General features: G+C 32.0%; 1 long non-coding RNA gene across 1 annotated transcript; it reads right to left on the bottom strand.

The window, feature by feature from the left end:
* Positions 1-303: 303 nt before the first annotated feature.
* On the bottom strand, positions 304-1,878 carry LOC139845375 (uncharacterized). Its single transcript, XR_011758295.1, has 2 exons — positions 1,558-1,878; positions 304-725 (listed from the first exon to the last, which is right to left on the bottom strand). It is a non-coding gene; the product is annotated as an uncharacterized lncRNA (long non-coding RNA).
* Positions 1,879-15,876: the final 13,998 nt, after the last annotated feature.

Here is a 15,876-nt window from a genome sequence, read left to right as displayed (position 1 = left end):
ATTTGATTAATACTATTATTAATAGATTTTTTTTTCATTTTTGTTTTATTAAATGAGTCATATTGCGTGAACACCATTCTCGCAATATACCATTCTCGCAATAGACATATTGAGTCGAGCTAATAACAAGGACTCTATTGTTAAGACATAGTCTCACAATAAGCCTATTGTAAGAACTTTTAAATCAATTCTAAGGCCTTTTGTCCTCGGTCTTATTCTTGTAGTGCAAGGTGGCCACACTTTTGGTCCTTATCGATAAGTTACAATGTACAAGTCAACAAAGCATATATCATAATGTACATATTTGATAGAGAAAGATCACATTAAAAGTTATGGAGGACCATATACAACAAAACAAAAGCATGTCACTTTTTTAGCCCTATTCAAACGATGAACACTTTTGCATACTCTTAATTAGATGAGGTAATTTCTTAAATTATTTATTTTAACACATAACATCCTTGAGAAGCTTATACCTTCGAGTTCTTGGAGAAGGAACTCCGGTTGGTGACTTTCCTTTTTCGGAATTACCTGCTTCTTGATCGTGTTCTTGTTGCTTCATCTTGCGATCAACGAAATATTGTGGACTGTTGCTGATACCGGTGTCCAATTTTGATGTTGGTTTCTTTGTCTGAAGTTTTTTAGAGGCTTGGTTTTCGTCAGCTTGACACCAGTTACAGAGTTTGGTAGGCTCCGATGATTCACTATAGGAGTTGCTACAATACCTACATAAACATGTAACATATATAAAGATAGAAATACATGACTAATCATTTAAGAACGAAATTAATACAAAAAGAATATATATACGAGTATTTAATAAACATATATTAAACTGAAATTAGCTAACATGTATGATCCACTTGCTATGAATGATAGCTTCAAGTAATTACTAGAATTATATATGGTTTGATGCGGAAGAATGTCTAATTATTAGATATATACTTTATATTTTGTCAATCGTGAAAACTAAATTGACCACATATTTTTATAATAAGAATGATAAACGTAGATTGCTACGATTAAACATATTATATACGTAGTATAATTTAATTCTATACTTATCACTCAAATCTACGATGATATTATTAATATCAAAATTATATAGGAAACGTCCATGATAAAACTTAAATATGATATGATCGTAATTTCCTTAAAATTAATATTTAGCAAACATAATAAAACGTCAAATAATAAATTAAGTTCTAGGAGTACTATAAGGTTAAATGTAACCACATGCAAAAACCATATATACCATACACATGTATTACTTCATGCTAAATATAAGATAATCTATATATTCATTTCTATATCTATAATCTACTATCTATTAATTATTACTCCATAAAACATGTAATTTAAGACCGAATATTGGAAATTTAAATTAAGCAGGAATATTAATATTAATAGCATATATAATACATATACAATTGATCCACTTGAAAAAATTTATTTAAATCATATCTCTATAGCTCTCTCTTTTTAAGCCGGAATATGTCTTAACATGTAATTAATTTTAATTTGAAAAAGAAAAATAAGAGATAAAGAGACACATACGAGTGCTGAAAGCGGTGGTGACAGTTGATGCATCGGAAAATTTGGTCCGGGAAGCCGATGTCTCCACACATACAGCATAATCTTTCTGTTTCACCATCCATCGTTATTAAATTCCTTTATTTTATTTATTTGTTAATTATTAATTAATTTATAGAGTACGTTAAAAACCCTAAAATAAAATTTTCTCTTACACAAACAGAAGAAAGAGAGAAGTTAGTTGCGTGAAATCGAGAGGCGGTGTGTACGTGTCTATATTAAATAGTAAAAATACATAAATATTAAATATGTACGGTAGAAGGCAAGTACACACGTGTGGATGTAAATGTGTATAAATGTGTGAGGGTGCAAGTTTAGGTCGAATACAAGTTTATAGTCGTTTTCGGAGAGAAGGAGAAAACGCCCGATAGATGTGCTTGCCACCGTCGATCCATACATTGATTCTATTTTATTTAATGTCGTTTCAACCACCTTAGTTTGACTTTTCTTTTATTTTAACTTTTTTCAAAATTCGGAAAATTGTGTTTAAAGTTTCAAAAATAGTAATGTTAATTGATTAGGAAAACATTAATAAATCTGTCCTTTATCTAATGATCATACCTTTTAGACTATTCATACTTTGTGATAAGGAAGTGACAAATGTGGTGAAAGAAAAGGTAATATGATAAAAGTGTGTACGAAAAATTATCAAAAAAGATATGAGTGATGAAATTATGAAAAAAGATATGAGTGATGCGAGCAATATTCACTCAAATCTATAATTTAAGTTGAGATCTAAAGAATAAATTTCACACATTCATTTCTAATGATATCGCGACCCGCAAGCGCATTTTATACGCACGCGGGCAAGCATTAGTATGCGTATCTGCATGCTATCTTTGCGGTATGCGGTAGCGCATTGAATACTTTGTTCCCAGTATGGCGGTTATTTGTTGACTGCGTTTGGCAATCTTTTCCATAATTATATCCGAGATACGGGGGGAGTTGGTTATAGAAAGGATTATCACAATCACGGATGATTCTAGAATTAGGGTTTGCCTATATATATTAACGATAATCGTCATTCTAAAGATCATCACACGTAACACATCTTACGTAACAGCTATCATCATCATCTCTCTTAGGGTTAACAGGTTAGTTCCTTTACGACCGTTGCCTACAACCTTACTTTGGGCCTGGACTTAATCACTTAGCCACCCCGCCGACATCCTCATGTCGGCCAGGGTTAACCATGGTAGCCGGACCGGAGAGCTAAGTTCTAAGATCCTTAAATCTCCTTAAACGTATTGAGCGTGCGTATTTACCCTTTGGAAAATATACGCATGATCAATTTCAGATTTTACACAATTTAAAATATTCATATTCAAATAAATTGCAACAGTACGTTCTTCATCGCATTCAAATTGTTATTTCTTCTCATGGTGATTCTTACAACGAATTGAGCTGAAATACATTATCTATATCATAATCTTAGACCTCGTTCATCATCAAATTGAATCAACAACAGATTAGAAGCTATTTGATTCGTGTTCTTCAAAAAGTCAAGGCAATTAGGTCTCCGGATCAATCAAGAACGATTTGAGGAAATGTGAAAATGTAGAAGTGTTCACAATCTCATCATGAAACTATCTGTAAAATCTCAATTCCTAAATTGAATAAACGAATTTGAATTTCAAGGTCAAAGGTTCGAGAAAAAAGTCCACTGTTTATGTTCATCATTAAATTCATGAATTATGTGACGATTCAGCTTTAAATAATAATTCACGAGTGTTTATGGATTGATTTTGAACAACCTTGATGAAGCAATCACATCTTAGAAGTGTTTGATTTGAAAAATCACTTTTCAAGTTCATATGCTCTCGCTCGCTACTGTTCATCATCAGTACACTTCGAAGAAAGTCAATCACATGTGATTGTAAAAACTTAATCACATGTGATTCTGCATATCAATCACATGCGATTGTAAAACCCAATCACATGTGATTATAAAATTCAATCACATGTGATGAAAATCTGATCTAAAGGCTGAGATTTGTCCCTTAAATTTCAAGCATTTTTTAAGTTTCAAGTGATTACAGTTTCAATCTATGATTACTAATTAAAAAGTTTGACGTGAATTAACAGGTTTAAAGTCACAAATTAATCATATAATTTCAATTTTGTTCTAATGTAATTTTTATACCTTAAAAAAATAATAGTGTAAACTATAAAACTAGTGTTTATTGGTGATTATCAACATATATAAAGTTTTGAACTGCAAATTTTTTGTTAAACTTACATGATAATGATTTGGCTTATACATGATATTTTTGTGAATTTTTATTGACCATTTGAAATTAAAAATTAAGATATTTAATAAACAAGCTCTTTCTTAAATTCATTTATCAAAATTTGTTTTTGTAATAAATTTTTATAAACTTAATATAAATAAAGTTAAAATCTAACACTTTCTCATATCATGTTTATATTTAAATGAGGTTATTTGTTATATAATTGTGAAATTATTTGATTATTTTCTAGTGTATTTTTAATAAAATTTAGAAAATATCACTAACATCTTTCTTCAACGATAAATTCCATCAAGATGTGATGTATGTGTCAAGTCATCGTCACATAAGCTTGACATATAAATAATAAGTTTATAGCATACACTAATATTTTTTTATTGGATATATAGCTTATATTAAACAAAATGAAAGTACCAATTTTTAGCTTTAAACCTTAACAAAATCTAAAAAAAATGCAAATTCTAACGATGCAGCAGGTAAACGGTAATATTTTGTTTACATTAACACACAAATTGAAAGTTTATGACATACAATAATAATTTTTGAGATATAACTTATTTCAAAATAAAATTGAAAGTATATAACCAATTTATAGTTTTAATCCATTTAAAACAGATATAATCAAATATGCAAGCTTGAAATTTGCTCTAAACTTCTCTGACAACCCGGAAATTTTTGACCAAATTTAAACTTTATCTTTAAATGATTTAATGTTTCTGACACGATAAGCAAAGTCTGTAATGTTGAAATCCCAAAAACTTTGAACTGTGTTCATATATTCATTTACCATTCGACTGTTCCCGACAATTCACGAACAATTATGTGTAAATAGATATGCATGAATATATATATGTGTGAATATTAAATTGAGAAATATTAATAAAACATTTAACGGTTTGATTGATATGAAAATAAATTATGAAGTCTATTATATGACTAGAGAACGTTAACAAAGTATTAGATGAATAATACTTTACATGAACGTAATGTTTCAATATATTTATTGACAGAATTAAATGATAATATCAAATGATTGAATTATCAGATACATTGTGATATGATTACGGATCTCTGTAGTAAGGTCCACTTTGATTTAAGAAATCCGTTCATTTTGACAATATTCGGAAAATGGTAAAGTGATTTACATGTAAGAACAAAAGTGTCAAATAATGAGAACTAGACAAACGTTAGTGGAGAATTGAATTTCATAGTATTCGATTGATCTATTTTCAAACGTGCGAAAAACGTTTTTCGATACAGTAGGAATTGATTATTAAAATGTTTTTATTTGAATAACTTAATTTGAATATATATAATAAGTTAAAATATTAATTATTAGAACTAAATATATAAATAACTCGCAACGTGTATTTAAAACATGTTTATGAATATTGAATATATATATACGATTCCAGATTAGTTAAGTAAACGATAGTAACACTTGTTGATTGATTCGACTGATAATTTAATATATTAATTAAAACGTATGAGAAATTAAAATAAACATTTACGCATAAAGGAATTTTATCAATTTAAGCTTTAAAGTGTAAACGTGACGTGTTATAATAATTTCTATTATTTAAACGATTTTGAAATAAACTTTGAAATATAACTGATTTTGAAAAACTAAATATTATTAAATAAATATTTCAATTATAAATTATACGTACAAATTTATTACTAAATGAAAATATATTTATATTTTACAAAGTGATAAAATATAATATTAACTTAGTCATAAAACGTTTGATTTAAAATAATATATTTTGGTAAACAACGAGACATTAATTTATAGAAGCACATGACCAAAACACTCGAAAGTTAAAGATACACTTTGAGTAATATAGTTTATTGATAATTTAAGACTATATTTTGACAAATGTATGAATCACGAAACGTAAAGTACAAGTTTTCTAAGCGTACGAAAGGACGTTCGAAAATCCGAAACCGAGACATAAACCGAGTATCAACGTACGAGTCAACGGACCTAAAATTACAAGTCAACTATGTACATGAATATAATATAATATATATAATTAATATAAATTATATATATTATATATATATATATATATATATATATAATAATATGTCGACAAACAAGAAAACAAAAAAATTGTGAGCTGGATTTTGGGGCCATGCGATCGCATGGGAAATAGGCATAAAACCCATGCGATCGCATGGGGGTCAGGAATCAGAATTCTTCAATAAATAGCCCAGGTTTCTGGCCGAATCCTTTCAATCTATTTTTTCTCAATCTCTTTACATTCTATATATATATATATATATATATATATATATATATATATATATATATATATATATTAATTATTATTATTATTATTATTATTATTATTATTATTATTATTATTATTATTATTATTATTAAAGATTATTATTAATTCTAATATTATTATTAGTAGTATTAGTATTATTATTAGTATATACATAAAATACTACGACTGGGTCATGAGCGAATTATTTCAAAACGGGTTTTATGAGTGAGATAGAGCTAAGAAAATTATGGGTTATAGCTATGGAGGTTATGGGTATGGATCGGGGGTATGCTCGTGAGGTCAATCTAGTATTTATCATCTCCGTTGCGTCTAAACACTTTCCTACAACATTGAAACACAATATTGATACGTGAGCATTCATATCTTTTCTTTTATATATTAATAGTGTATCCATGTCTAGTGCTCGAGTATATATGTTTATGCATGCTTGTATGCTTTAAATTTGTTGTTAGATAGTTTATGATGAATCACAAATTTGATACATATGCTACGGATATAAAGTATATGATATGCATGTTTTTGGAAAGCTGGCGAAAAATTATTAACTTTTCATTTAGAAATCGTGTGATTTCGATGAACGGATTAAAAGATATGGTCAACTGAATTATGATTAATATTAATTGAAATTGCTTTTGAATCTGCAATTGATATTTAAACAACTTGTTTATAAAATTGATAAATTGTATTTTCAAATATTACTAATCGAGTAAATGAATTTCTATATAAAGCACGTCTCGTTTTGTTGAACAATTTTCAAAGTTGATTGTCTTATCATGTTTTAAAGCTTTATAAACACTATAATCTAATTTTACAAGTATTGGAAAGCTATGTGAAATAATAAAATATTTTTGATTGCCATGATAATTCAAATATAATATAGCTCCTAAAATAAATAATATTTTGAGTTTGATAAACTATAAATTCTTCCAATTATCAAGACTTATACTATGATAATAAACTTGTATAGATTTAAAGCTCATATTGGGTCAGGTTGATTTTTGAGATGACTTTTATTAACTTTTGCATGTCGGTCTCGAGCATTAGGATTGTGATACACTATGACCCGACCTAGCTTGTTAGACATGTATTGACCAACATATGTTCTCTAGGTTGAGATCTACGATTATTTTGCATTCCGAGTTTCGGTCACATTACGATGAATGACCTTATGTGCTGCTAAGGTGAGTTTCATTTGCTCCCTTTTTAATTGCTTTTGCAATCTATATTTTTGGGCTGAGAATACATGCACTTTACTTTAAACGCAATGGATACAAGCACATACTTAATTCTACACTGAGTTTGAACCGAAAATCCCTTAGCTTTGGTAACTAGTAACTGCCAGTTATAAGAACTGGTGGGCGCGAGTAGTTGTATATGCATCCATAGGGCTTGACATCCCCATCTGTTTTAGGTATAGAAACCCTAGCCTGAACTATAAAACAGACGTATGCTATTTGAGTTTAGTACACGTTGGATTGCGTGTATTGTACATGTTGGTTTCATGTATGTTAAAACCGGGGTACTTATTATATATACATTAAAGTTTAGTTACCAGGGTTCTCAATTTCTTAGAATCTTTTGATAAACGTTTCGGATGAAACAACTGAAATCTTGTGATCCACCTTTATATACAGATTATGTGCAGCATTAAAACTATGAACTCACCAACCTTTGTGTTGATGACACTTTTAAGCATGTTTATTCTCAGGTTCCTAGAAGTCTTCCGCTGTTTGCTTATACGTTATACAAGCTATGTGAATGGAGTCATACATGCTTTATTCGAGAAAACTTTGCATTCACAAAATCATCACCATGTATCTTATTTGACTGTATTGTCAACGGATGTATTGTTAAAAACTATTATATACGGTGATTGTCTATACGTAGAAATCATCAGACGTCAAAAACCTTGGATTTATATATTCATTTATGGTGTACCTTTTCAAAAGAATGCAATGTTTACAAAACGTATCATATAGAGGTCAAAACCTCACTATGAAATCAATGAATGGTGTATTCGTCCAAGTGGATTCGGACGGGTCATCACAGTTGGTATCAGAGCTTGAGGTCATAGGGAACCAGAATTTGCATTAGTGTGTTAAACTGGTAATTGTTAGGATTCATTAGTGAGTCTGGACTATGACCGTATCTGTTTTTACTGAGTTTTGCTTATCATTTTTGAGTCTAGACACGTTTACCTGCAATTATTGTATAAATAGTATACAGACGAATTCATATCTTAACATATCTGTTATTGTAAACTTTTCCTGACATCTTCCGAAAATTTCTCCGTAATTTATGGTATTTTGGTATTATATATACATATGTAAATTATGTGTTGAAGAATACCAATAAAAGTCCTATAATCTATTTCATATCAAAAATCATTTCCCTGATTATACAAGATGGATGCCGCATCTAGATCAAATTCCTTAAACTTCGACAGCTATTCCAATATGGATATTCACCTGAACTCCGAAAGCAGCGTAACCGGAATGGATCAACCAATTAGCCATAACCTATTCTGGATGAATTGGGGATGGGTTCGTAGCCTACTTAATCATTGGAGACAAGAAGAAGGTGATCCCTTCCATCCACCACATTCCCCTCTTGGCGAAGAACCTGAAGCACTTACCGGCGAACCTGTTCGTAATACCATTTTTTCTCTCATTTCCAGGGTATCTCGTCATGATTATATATTATCTCAAATTCTAGATCTTATTCATCCGCTCGTCCGAACCGACAATCACCCCGGTGTAATAGAAGAAGTCAACGAGCTTCGCGCTCGAGTAGTGGCTTTGGAGAATATGGTGCAAAGGTCACAAGCACCACCAGCATCACCGGCATCAACAGTACCACCATCATCAACACCAACAGTACCATTACCACCATCAACAACATCCACATCCCATGATTCAACATCACAAGATGTTCCACGAGCATCAACGTCATACGCACCATAAATACCAAGGAGTACCAACAACAATAACCAATGAAGTATTGATTCATAACTACATTGGAAAAATATTCTACGGCGATTAAGTAATATCTAAAGTTTTAGAGATTATATATTCTAGTCCTAATCGAAAACCAGATGAGATTAATATTATGTTAACTCATTAAATCCATGATTACATCTAAAGAAAATATATATGCAGGTATGTTTTCATAAAGATTATAATTAAAAATTCTTTTGTACAAACTGTTAATGGTGAGAATATTTTAACGGGTAGGTGATACCCGAGAGATATATAAATTCACAATTAATATGTTACATTCTTCGATTCTGATTCAACAAACTATCAACTCTACTCACTACTTTCATAACGATATACATTCTTTCCTATAAATCAAAACAACCATTCGCATTCAAATTTGATTACATATTCTGATTTTGAAAAATCAGAATCCAAGCCAAGATTTAACAGAAAACATCACTCTTAGATTCTTACATCTTTCAAAGCTATACTTTGACTTCAAAACTGTGCTAGAACATCATTTCTATTCATAAAACCCGGAAAAATATTTGTATCATTCAAAATTTTAGAACATCATATGTATCTTGACAATTACAATCTTCATGCAAACCCTTCAAACTTTTGAAAACACCTCGGATTGATAACCGACGATTCGGTTATGATAACTTTGAATGCTGATGAAGCTGCAAAAACTGTAAACGACCTTAACAGTCAAAAGTTTGATGATGAAGAATAGTGTGTTTGCAAAGCTCAGAAAAAGAGAAGGTTTGGAACTGGAAAACGGATTGAGCAAACCATGAAGGAGGCTGTGGACAAATCACAAAGACTAAACCTGCCTTCAAAGAATCCAAATGATTCAATATCTGCTGAAGTCATTAACGAATACCTTGCTCCTGACTCTAAACCTTTACGGACAAATCTTCTTTATCATCTTTCGATATTAGAAATTCTAAGATATCATCTTATCTTTCATTATAAATATCCTAGATATTTCTGAAGATATTTTCATAACTATTCTTATCTAAAATCATTTATCTCTTCGCAATATCTGCGTTACATTATAGAGGAAGCTATTTTAGTTTCTAAATTCTGAAAAATTTGAATTTAAAATATGAATGTTTTGAAGAAGTTTTGGGAACTGAAGCATGAGTTAGTATAATATAATGACACCTGATCAACGTGATTATATTACAGTAAGTCATGATGAGTTTCTAAATGGAACGTGATGATTCACAAATCATATCGTCATCATGTGCCATGTTACACAACTCTTATATTCTACCTCATCTCCAAACATATTAAGAACTTATCTTCTGGATAGTTCTATTTTTCCGGATATTCTGGTAATTTGATAAATCAAGATCGTGTCATTACAATTTCCTTCTTAGAACATTAATTATGTTCATTTTGAAATTCATATCTACGAATTCTGGACCATTATCCGCTTGACCTAAAGTCAGGAAGAGAAAACAAAAGCATGAAGCTTCAAAATATTAATGAAAGTATAAATCACAGTAAATTGGAGAGAGTATTAACTGTGGATGTCAATGATTACAGAAAGACAGAAGCAGAGACATCGAAATATAAGGGAAGATATAAAACCCAACAACAACCCAGAAATTACAAACCGTATATATCGATGCATATAGCAATATAAAGACATGGGAGAACTAAAAACACTATAAAACCCAAAGTATAGTAGAAGTGAATAGATTCTTCTGGCGGCAGATGGAAAAGAAGAATGACGGATATGAAGGTTAGAAGTATATCAAGAATCAGAACTGGATGGAGCATATTGACGAATGCTTTAAAGTATGAGTTGAGGGAGAAAGAATAGAAGGTGTGAGCTGTAAGGAAACGAAGGGGGTGGATTTATAGTAAAATATCCGACAGAGTAATCAAAACAGATGGTCGCATTTAAAGCGGATCCTAATTTCCTTAATTACTGAAGTATCAAATCTTATTACGAAGATTTTCTCCAAATCCCGTGAACTTTGGAAATCAACCCTATCTACGTCAAAGGATATAATGAAACTTTACTCTTCTCATTTCATTCTTTTGTGATAACTTCACTCGTACACTACGCATAAATAATTTGTTTTACCTATATTACTCAATGATGATAAAACTCTAAATTTCAACTCTTATGAGTCATGAAAACATACTTATCGTTATTCATGACCATCCCAACCAAATTTCGGGACGGAATTTCTTTAACGGGTAGGTACTGTGACAACCCAGAAATTTTTGACCAAATTTAAACTTTATCTTTAAATGATTTAATGTTTCCAACACGATAAGCAAAGTCTGTAATGTTGCAATCCCAAAAACTTTGAACTGTGTTCATATATTCATTTACCCTTCGACTGTTCCCGACGATTCACGAACAATTATGTGTAAATAGATATGCATGAAAATATATATATATATATATATATATATATATATATATATATATATATATATATATATATATATATATATATATATATATATATATATATATATATATATATGTGTGTGTGTGTATGTGTATGTGTGTGTGTGTGTGAATATTAAATTGAGAAATATTAATAAAACATTTAACGGTTTGATTGATATGAAAATAAGTTATGAAGTCTATTATATGACTAGAGAACGTTAACAAAGTATTAGATGAATAATACTTTACATGAACGTAATTGTTTCAATATATTTATTGACAGAATTAAATGATAATATCAAATGATTGAATTATCAGATACATTGTGATATGATTACGGATCTCTGTAGTAAGGTCCACTTTGATTTAATGTAACGACCCGACTTTTTCGACTTGCTTTTATGCCTTGTATTTTTTTGCGAAACTGCATATTTGTGCGTACTGCATTGCTTTATGCTTCAGAAACTTGATATACGTGTTTTATATTCGTATATACCATAAAACGTGCCTTAGTGTATGTGGAATGCTTAACTTGTCCATTGGATGCTTTATAACCGTTAGTGTTACTTGCCGTTACGAATAAACCGCGGACTGCGCGCACGTTTGACTTTTGTCGGAACCGGAACTTTTGGACTGCGAAATATTAATTATTATTTTATAATAATAATTACTTGGGCCTTTGGATGCTTAATTTTATTTATTTAATTGCTAAAGCCCAATAGTTAGCCTTATTGAACTTTTTACCTTGTTGGGCTCAAGCCCACCCTACTCTAGCTAGTGACCTAATTAATTAGCTCAAGTATTATTACTAGTGACCCATATTAATAAATAAATAAATAATTAATTAATTAATGAGTCATACTAGCATAATGGATAAGGATTATCTATTTGTCACATGGGATTCTAGCAAAAGGACACACTTTAGACAACCACTAACCAAAAAGCAACATGGTGTCTCCCCCTCCCCCCCTCAAAAATTTCGGCCACTATGGCCTCCATGTCATCAATCCATGTCAAATTATGCCTATAAATACTAGCCTAATCCCATTCATTTAACACTTACTCTCATTTGAATTTTTCACACACTTGTTCTTTCTTTCTCTCCTTACTTTTAAGTTTTCTTTTTCTTCCTCTTTCCTTTAATATTTTCGTGTATCATCATCATTCATCTATGGAGATCAAGTTCCTTTTAGCTTTGATCTTACTTATATCTTGTTGATTCAAGCATGAATCTTTCAAGAACATGAAAGATTCAAGCTTTCTAGCTTGAATCTTCATATCTTTTGTAGATATACTTCTTTTATACTTTAATCTTTCTATTTTGTGATAAAGATTCAAACTTTTGTTTGTAATCTTCATGCATCTTCAAGATCCAAGCTGTATGCTTCAAGATCTTCAAGAACAAACAAGATGCAAGCTTTCTAGCTTGAATCTTCATATATTTTTGTTAGATCTAAGTTCTTTTTGCTTTGATCTTGTTATTTTGTTAAAAAGATTCAAACTTGTGTTTGTTATCTTCATATATCTTAAGGATCCAAGCTTTATGCTTCAAGATCTTCAAGAACATCAAAGGTTCAAGCTTTCTAGCTTTGCAACCTTGTAACTTGTGTGAATATGATCCAAGCTCTCTAGCTTAGGGTTCCATTACCTCATTTGACTTAGATTGTGTTCATACTTGTTAGATTGATGTAAAGTTTGTAGCTTTAGTTGTTATTGTGAATTGGAATTGTGTTAAGACTAAGGATATGATGTAACCTTGGTTCATCATCCATCTAAGACTCATGAATGAGTTGTGTTCTTACTTGGTCTTAATATATTGTGTATTGATGGTGAATCTTGGTCAAAAGTGATGCTACACCATCAACGAGTTGTACACTTGAAGCTACAAGCATCAAGGATGAGAACCGTGATGAGCATCAAGCACCAAGAACCCCACCGGAGCACTTGTCCACTGATTTTCGTATCTGATCAGAACACCTGGGCTACTGGAAAGTTGATTTTCAGTTATTTCGGTTCGAGTAGATGATTTTCCGTTTAGGCCTCGTCTTAATCCGAGTTACGGTTTAGGATTTATGGCCCTCCGAGAGTCACTACACCCTATTAACGTTGTGCTGAAATTTCTGACCTACTCGCACTTAAACCATTTCCACAGTCAAAAAAAGATGAGTTAGGTTCTGGAAATTTGTCAGTGGTTAGGGGACTCATATACAGAGCCATAGCCACTGACTATGCGTCTTTTTGATTTACGTAGAGGTCGTAGCAGCTGACCGAAGTCAGCCTATTGTTTCGATCTCTATTCTTGTCAAACTTACGTAGCTTTTATGATGATGAATGATGATGATGATGATACTTAAACTTATTTTATGCACTATTAGAACTTATAAAGACAACCTACTGACCTAGTAACCTTTGATTTAGGTTGACGACCTTTTCGGACCGACTTACTACTTGCATACTCTCATTATCGACTTTACCGCTTTTATCACTGTGAGTTATAGCATCCCTTTTTACTTTAATTATTTTGGGACTGAGAATACATGCGCTTTTTACGTTTTACATACTAGGCACGAGTACTTAAACTTTATATGTGTGTGGGTTATACAACGGCATAAACATTTCCCTTAGCACGATAACGTTTAGTCATTAGTTTTTGAACCGGTGAACGCGAATCTTAGATATGGATCCATAGGGTTTGACATCCCCACTCGGGCTAGTCGCGCTAGCATTTAACGGGTGTTTAATACTTCGTGAACATACGCACTCGCCAAGTGTACTTTCAGGGGGTTATAAACGTTAAGTCTAGTTACCGGGTGCCCACGGTTATACATATACTTTATCATACTGATTTGAATTACTGATTTGAAACGCTTGTTTGAAGCACTGAAATCTCGTGGCCTACCTTACGTTACTGTTACAACAAACTATAGCTCACCAACATTCGTGTTGACTTTTTAAGCATGTATTTCTCGGGTGCTTAGACGTTGTTGCTTCCGCTATTAGACTTGCTGCCTTGGTGTTATAAACTTGCTGTTAGACTTGCTATTACAGACTTGCTGTGTTAGACTTCCGCTGCATTACTTAGAGATGTCTCAAGCATGAAACTTTTACTTTGCATTCGCAACTTATGTTATTTTCAAAACAATAGTTTGTAATGACCTTGGTATCATGTTAATGTTTCCTATTCATCTTATGTAAAACGTTATCTTTTTATGAATGCAAACTGGTTTTCAAACAGCATGTAGTATTCAACCGTGTAAAGATCCTGTTGTTGACGAATCGTACACGATGGTTTTGTACGGGGCGTCACATTTGGTATCAGAGCATTGGTTGTAGGGAATTAGATTGCATTAGTGAGTCTTGACCGTTAGGATTCACTAATAGGACTAATCTACAACTTGCCTGTTTACTTGTTTCTGCGGAACCTGCTGCATGCTACTGTGTTATATTACTACATGTTACTGCTTATTACTACTGCATGCCACTGCTTACTTTTACTGCTGTATGAACTTGCTGCATGCTACCGTTTCCTTTTACTGCTATGTAAACTCGCTGCATGCTTTTTCTAGCTACTGCATGCTACTATCTGCTTCCGATTGCATGTTACTCCTGTTTAGTACTGTTAATATTGCCATGCTATATACTGCTGTAGATGATCTAGGTTACTGTAGTGCCTGATTACGTGCTTGCTTCATGCCTGCTATTCGCTGTACCAACTTGAAAAACTTACCTTTCCTAGTTCAGATATTTTTCTGAACCCTTTTCCCCACACGTCTAACCCTATGGATTAGTAATGTAATCTACCTGTTACTGCCGTTCCACCGTTCCGGAGATCGAAACGTTACTCCTCGCAATCTAGGAGGAGTACCCCTCGGACTACACGCCCACTAAGTTGATCTTCGGAGGAGGAGATATGTGAGGACTTGCCGGAGTAACCGCACCCCGAGCTCACTCTAATTAGCCACGTACAACGTATGAACATTATAAGGATGTTCAGTTTCCGCAAGTCGACTCGTATCCCGTATGCTTTCATGACCGTCGCTTATCTCTTTCATTCTACACCACTACTCGACGATCTAACGACACTTCTGGACTTAGGTCCCCAACACTCTTAGGAATTGGAGAAGTCAGGATGATATCTCCTTTCACAAGGTCATAGTGTCTTCCACTGATACTCATCCATACCCAAAGACTTGGGAGTCGCCTCAAGACATATCGTATTACTACTTGCTACACGTACAACTCAACACGAGACCCAGATTGAAATTCTAGAAAGGAACCTAACGACATTACCTGAACCCGAACATTTTGAAGAAATTTCAGGACATTTAGGCATTGAT

The sequence above is a fragment of the Rutidosis leptorrhynchoides genome, chromosome 4 (assembly GCF_046630445.1).
Source record: "Rutidosis leptorrhynchoides isolate AG116_Rl617_1_P2 chromosome 4, CSIRO_AGI_Rlap_v1, whole genome shotgun sequence".
NCBI classification, from domain to species: domain Eukaryota; kingdom Viridiplantae; phylum Streptophyta; class Magnoliopsida; order Asterales; family Asteraceae; genus Rutidosis; species Rutidosis leptorrhynchoides.
The sequence above is the reverse complement of the archived record's forward strand: the minus strand, read 5'-3'. Positions and strand labels throughout refer to the sequence as shown.